Raw genomic sequence first — 7562 nt, forward strand, 5'->3', positions numbered from 1 at the left:
GGAATCCTTTCTACAAGAGTGAACCAGGAAATAATGAGTTCAACTGTGATGTTGGTCACAAGAAATTTCTTTAAAATAATAGTGTAAGTTGTAAGTAAAGAAGTAAAAGCAAAGCGTTTAGGAGATGGAACATTTTTTTTTAGGTTTAATTAAAATAAGATCACTTTAATAGATAACCAGTGATTAATAAATCGCGTGCCTACATGACGAAAAGCGTCGAGGCTAAGCCAAGTAAACCCTTTAGAGTCCATTACATTTTCAAGGTAAAAAGAAAGTGAAAGAAAATATTTAAAATTACTATATAAACACTTACCTCTATATTTCCCATCGTTTGAAATGCGGTAAAGACAAACATAAAACCAAATCCAAGTAGTATAACATTTACAAATTTTCGATTCATTTTTGCAGATTAGATACTATTTACTCCTAACAAAATAATATTATAAAATTACAAACTTAACGAAATACGTATAAAATAAAATCACCGTTGGAACTCAACAGCCCGATATCAAAAAGAGAACTGAATTGTTGACGTAGTTTTTCAATGTATTACATGCACGTCCAACTCCCACCACCAACAATACTTAGCAATGTAATAATGCCCAAGAAATTTTTGTTTTCTTAGTTTTCTTGCATGTAAATAAATACACGACACGAAACCAGTTTCACTGTCAATAAATTGTCAATTTGACATTCATGACATTGATCATGGATTCTGGATTGTCTCTAGTACTAAAACCATAGCCAAATTTGTTGTTTTCTAAGTAAAAATCAATAATTTTTTCAGGAAAACGCATCCGCCTTTCGGAAGAAAATCTTTGTCCTTTAATAATATACCGTTGGATATTTTCGTGATTGTTTGATGTCTGTCATATGTTTTTCGTCTGAATAGAACCAAATGTGTTCAATCTATTTCAATGGAATTGCGTCAGGAATTAACGTTAACTTAGCAAATTCTTTGGGAAAAGTTTATTTAAATGAATTTTATTTACAATGAAATAAATAAATCTTCTTGTACTTTGTTACGTTTTGTTTTACTTACGTAGCTTTGCTTATCTGTTTCATAGTTTGTGTACTTAATATTTTTAATCTGTAGGCATTAACTTATTTTATTTTCCTGATTCATCGAGAGTATTTTATTACTGTGTCTTTATACGTAAAATTACAATTTAATTATGGATAATATAGTGTTATAAGTGAATCATGGAAATGTAGTGCCTTATTGGATAATTTGTGTAGCAAATTTTTGTGTAAATCTACTGCAACATTCTTTGATGAGGATGATCTCATTGATGTTCTGACATTACGTTCTTTTTAGCTAAATCTTGATCGTTTTATTATTTTACTATTGGGTCCAATGACCTTGTAGCTTAAAAATAATTTCATCGAAATTGATTTGTGACAATGAAGAAACAGTTCTATAGGGTTAAGCAACTTGCCGACCAAACATTTTCAAGGTATACACGTATTTTATATTATCTTACCTATCAGATAAGATTCAGTTCTTTGTGGGTTTAACTCGTTGTTATTGTAATCTTTTCACGTATATCAGTATCATTAGAACCGATATTGTGACTAGTATTATGAGGAAAAAGTATTATTTGATCTTCTTGAATAGTTTGTTACAAGTTTAAATTTAACTTCAAATTGTGATAGACATTTATTTTTACAGATCTGGTAAAGCAGAAGGCTTGACAGATGAGTTACAAACGGCTGATAGGAAAGTGGAACACCTCAGAAATGCCTTACAACTTGTCAGCAAGAGGCTGTCGACAGGAGCAGGCAGCACACAGGGTCAGGATCCTGCAGCTAGAGAGAAAAGACTAAAGAAACTGCCAGAATACCTTCTTGGGTTGTCTATGTTGGAGGCCAGCAACTTTGATGATGATGATAGTATCTTAAAATACATTTTATATGAATGTGGTAAGTGAACAAATCATTATTCAAAATTTAAATAGTTACTCAAAGGAAAACGATTTTCCTCAAATTATTCCAACTACTCACTTATTGACCTTAATGTTAATATAGGTAAAACAGAAAAACTACTGGCGAATGAAATAGCAGAGCATGAACTAAAAGTAGAACAGTTGGTATGTGCGCCGTTAACATCCATTAGTGACCAGGATTTGCCAGCTATCATGAAAACCAAGAAACAGTTGAGCAGGCTCATGAGTGAGAAGGAAACGGCGGCCAGTAGATATCATGTGAGTTATATCTTATAAGAAAACTGATCACTTATCTTAACATTGAATTTAAGAACAACTCTGTTTGTGACAGTTACCTTATCTGCTTGATATTGATATCTGTGTCAGTTTTGGGTACACACATTTGTGAATCATTGTTTTTTAGATATTATTTATTTATTTTATTATATTAGGAAAACTTACAGCTAATAACAAAGATTGAACAAGCTTATAGCAAAACTAAAGCCAATTAAAAGTTTCCACTGATAGTAGAGAGAAAACAAAAAAAAAATAAAAAATACAGACAGTATGTCGGTCAAACCAAAAGCACGTAGCGACATATTAAATAATCAGTTTGGATTATGAGCAAAAAAGGGCTTGCACAGAGTTCTTTTAAGTTTACCTAACCCTGTATTGAACAGATCAATATCAATTTTATTAATAGATTTGTAGAATCATAGTAGAAGTAGTAGTTTTCAAGTGGTGATGCAACTTGTATTCATGTTTATGTTTCATTTAGGAAGTGTAGATACAAATTGTAGAATAAAGAAGTCTCAAATAAGTTTTGAATGTGTATATGGTATCTATGTTCTGTAGTTAAAGTCTGCAGACAATTAGGCTTCAAAATTGTTTTATGTAATAAAAGGAAAAAATATCTCTTGCTAGTTTTAAACACTTCATGTCACAGAGGAAGAGAGAGAAAGTGTATGATTTGTATTTTAAAACTTGTGAAAGAAATATGTATAGGACCTCTTTTTGTTAAAAAAAAAATAAGCCAAAATGATTAGCCAAAGAAAGACAACATTTTATTGATCAACAATACAACTCCCAAACAGCATTTAGAGCGTCAAAAAGAAGAAAATCCAACAAAGTTTAATGCAGCACGAGAAGAGCTCGAAGATGTCGGGATACGTGTTGAGGCGCCCGAGACGCCCTGGCCGCCGACATGTTCGCGCTTGTCGCTAAGGAGGCCCAACTGGCACACACACTACTGCAATACATCAAACTACAGAGGGCCTACCATGAATCCGCCCTCCACTCTCTACAAGACACAGTGCCAGAACTGGAAAGGTTTATAAGTAAGTATAGTGCCTTACTAAGCTGTGATGTGTGATTTGTTCTACTTTCTAAGTGTTCTAGTATAGTCTTCAATTCTGTTTGAACTTCAAGCACAATGGAAGTTGATATATGTAACATAATATTATTAAATTCTCTGTGTGAGATCTATTCATACATTGAGTTCTGAATTCTTAGTTGATAGTATATTTTTTATCAATAGTGACTGCTCTACTCTGCATCTATCATCTAAATATGCATTTATTTTTAGTTTCACAATACATAGTAATAATTAAACATCAGTTAACTGATTTATTATCTAATTTAGTCAAACCTTGTTTTGCTATATCCTGCTTCTATCTCTAGTTTTCTAAAGTATTGAGAGAACCTTTATTTGAACTCCTTAAATTGATTTTCGTAATAATATATTCTCACTACTGATAAACTGTGGACTGCTAATGGGTCTAAAAAAGTAATTAGTTTATCCTTCATTAGTAAAAACCAGTTATTTATCAGCTTACTAATTATTACTAGCAAGCAAACTGTTATTCTGATTTATATATAAACACAGTTTCCTCAGTTAAACAGTTACTGGTCATTGGCTTTGTCCCTGTACTCCTATAATTATATGCATGCATATGTATATTATCAACAACATCCTCATACAATAATTCACAAATCATTACCATACAATAAAACGGATGTCGATACCATGTTTGGGAGTAAAACTGGAAATATTCGGAATTATCCTTTATAATTTTGGTTGAAATATTCTAGATTAATATTGTTAGACTATGAATATGAAAGGTGAAAAAGAGATGGCGGTATCTAACCTATAATGTTTTAGAATTCAACGACTTTGTACTTGATATTATAAGTTTAATTTACGAACTACAATCCGAATAACAAAATCTGAGTGCCTACTGCCACTAAAGTAATGTAATTGCTGGTGTAAAATAGACATCGCTCTACGCCGTGCCCACAATAATGATATAACTTTAAGATGGAATAGTAGACCCTCATCGACCCTGTCTGTTTACACGTTTAAATAAAACTTCACTAGTTAAAGAAATCTTTATTCCTCCTCAATCTTTCTTGAATATCTCAGTTTGTTCGCAGTGTCGCTCCTCGCAAATCTTCCATTAATAGATTATGTATATTGGCTTCCTTCGAATCATTGTAATGTACACATCCGTCGTCGACACAGCATAATACTTCCGCTGTTGAACAATACCAATTTAGTTAAGTGACTGCGTACTGTGCAGAGCTGTAGATATCGTTTGGTAATCGTGTTATAACGAATGATTGAGAATTGTGTTGAAACTTCTCTTGTAATATTATAAACGGATTGAGATATAAAAATATACCTGTTAACTTTTACTGTCAAGTTGATAGTCAGGTTAAAACCCACAGGACATCCAATATCCGATTAGGCAAAAGATAATCCCTTATCTTAACTCAAATACCACTATCGATGAATAATTTTTATCAATAACCGTTTAGTCATATTTGTAAAGGGAGCAAAATATAAAAATTCTAATAAAAATAACTCAATCTGAAATTGTTGTTTACATAAACGAGTTTAGCTTTCAAGGTTGTATTAGGATCACACTAATATACCTTATCTGATCAATATCACACTTCACAATCGGATTACCGGGTAAAGTATTACTATAACAAGTGCCTCGATTGTTCTGTACCATCAAGGGGTCCAATTTTTATAAATAATATATGCTTAGATTACTTTTTGTTCCCGTTTGAAAGCTGACACGCTTGATCGTTTTAAATAAAATTGGTTCCGGGTATAGTTTGTAATCTCTAGGTAATGTTTTGCCAAGTAGGTATTGGTTATCACGGAAGCAATAGCGGACACCTACTTGGCAAAACATTGGCATAATATATTCTTTACATTTTTTTAAAATCACCATGAAAGAACATTGCGCAAGTGCGTACTGAATTACATAAGATAATAATTAAAAATCTACCGGCCCCCTACACCTGTAACACTTGTCATCTCTATATTGAAGGACCACAGAAGGACTCATGTCCAGCCCGCCAACCGTAAAATTTAAATACACACAATATTATATCGTATAAAGTACCTTGCCTAAATGAAACACCCTTTTACAGATGATAGTTCCACAAAGCCGGTGTTTGGGTATCCTCTAGAAGAGCACTTGCGAGTCACGAGCCGAACTATCGCCTTCCCAATAGAGCTGTGTGTCTGCACTCTACACGAGTTGGCCCTCAATGAGGAAGGACTGTTCAGGATCGCCGGAGGTATTTATGATTTATTAAGGAAAATATAACCCTAATTGAATTGGATGTCAACTCCTAATAACAATAGTGAACTAATTTGATGAATACCTGATTCTGTCAACTGGAATTAAAATTTTGACTATAAAATAACATGACTTCCAATGATATTTGCTGATCGAAGTGTGACATGAATTTGATGGTATTCTGGTATATTATAAATATTTAGCAATGAAGAGTCGGCTAGCCGAAACCAAGTACCTCCAAAGATGTAATAAATGACGTGTAAGGCAGAAACTAGTAAACTGTTATCACTTAGAAAATCATATTTACCTTTGAAATCCAATATTATAATGTAACACATATAAAGTTACTTGTAGTCATGCGTGAACAAGCAAGTATAACTTATGAATGCAATCATGCGTTTTCCAGGTTTCTTCGAAGGTGAGGAGAATGAAATTATCGTTAGATGCAGGCTTGTTCAACGTCCCTCTACCGAGAGATTACAGAGACATGCATGTTGTGGCATCCGTCCTCAAGTGCTACCTCCGAGAGCTGCCCGAGCCCATACTAACGTACCGCCTTTACGAAACCTTCGTGAATGCCTCTCGACAGCCCACAGAACAAACTCGACTGAACGCTCTCTGGGAAGCCATACACCTTCTGCCAGAGGCTAACTTCCAAATCTTAGGTACCTCATCAAGTTTTTGTCCGCTTTGACTCAGAACCAAAGTACGAATAAATGACTCCTTCAAACCTAGCCATCGTGATCGCTCCCAACCTGCTGTGGGCAGCTGACGAGAGCACCTTCGACATGAAAATCAAGTAGCACTAGTTAAAAGTTAATTTACATTGAATACACGCTGTCACTTTTTTACAATGAAACATACACACATAGATTCATTATTAAGGAAACGCTGGAAATAAGTCAGTGTTCACTGAGGGCTCCACCCGAACCCAGTTCATTAAGTAATATTAAATTATATTAAAATATACTGAATATTTTATGCTCTATGAAGTTTAAAATTATTAGGATTATTCAAACGCTAGCTGTAGCCCAGGACTCCGTCCACGTGGACTTCAGTTTATAGCGTTCGGTGGTCCCCGTTTCCATCAGGCTATCTCTCAAATTCAATACAATCGGTTCAGTAGGATTGGCGTGAAAGCGAGACAGACAGACAGAGAAATTTTCGTATTTATAATATTAGTTTCAATAGATGCACAGTTTATCGGTATATGAAACAATTCAACAAAACTATCGCGATCAATCGCAAGACATAGGTACTCCCCAAAGTTGCGCCACATAACCATTCCTAGGTACCCACGACACCGCTTCAATTTAATAATGAAAAATTACTAAAACCCAAAAGAGCAAGAAGAAAAGTGTCCATCTATTTGTGATATCAAAAGAGTTCGTATATCTACATCAACCGCATAATTTAAAAAAAAAACACTTTGCGAAACTTCAACGGCAAAGATGGCGACTTTGAGCGGTTTGTTTTTTGCCATCGGAATTTAACGAAATTCTCCATAATCCGAAATCTGCGGATATATGTTGTCGACTCAAAATCAATATTTTTTTTATGTTTTGTTATTCATATAAGATTTCGATCGAGTTTACCGTAGTCCTGCATGAAATTATTAATGTAGATTTGAAGCTTTTTCGGGAATATATATCTTACTCTGTCTTTTAAGCAACGTTAGAAAGAAACAACTACATTAGGCGTGAAGTTAGGCACGTTCGACAACATGACAAGTATGACAACACGAATACTACAATAACAATCGAGCTCTCGATAGCGAGCGCGTCAAGGTTTTTTAAACTCATGGTATGAGTCCGATTGTAAACTATTCGATCCGTGTTTATACGCTATCGACTGTAGTAACGTCATTGACGTTTTCGATGGCAACTCATGGTAGAGGTACAGATTGATATAGAGTATACGGACATTCGTTTTTATACTTACAGATAAACCATTAAGATACATGAACTACGTACAATAAACAAAAAATAAGACTCTTTTAATTGTTTACGTTATCATAATTAAAACAAAGTTATTCGCAAAC

The 7562-nt window shown here is 34.0% G+C and overlaps 1 long non-coding RNA gene and 1 pseudogene across 1 annotated transcript; one reads left to right on the top strand and one right to left on the bottom strand.

Annotated features, from left to right (window-relative positions):
• Positions 1 to 1103: 1103 nt before the first annotated feature.
• LOC113492032 lies at positions 1104 to 5570 on the top strand (annotated as a pseudogene).
• LOC113492033 lies at positions 4295 to 5362 on the bottom strand. Its single transcript, XR_003400473.1, has 2 exons — positions 4607 to 5362; positions 4295 to 4459 (listed from the first exon to the last, which is right to left on the bottom strand). It is a non-coding gene; the product is annotated as an uncharacterized LOC113492033 (long non-coding RNA).
• Positions 5571 to 7562: the final 1992 nt, after the last annotated feature.

This window comes from Trichoplusia ni, chromosome 3 (genome assembly GCF_003590095.1).
Source record: "Trichoplusia ni isolate ovarian cell line Hi5 chromosome 3, tn1, whole genome shotgun sequence".
In the NCBI taxonomy this organism is placed as follows: Eukaryota; Metazoa; Arthropoda; class Insecta; order Lepidoptera; family Noctuidae; genus Trichoplusia; species Trichoplusia ni.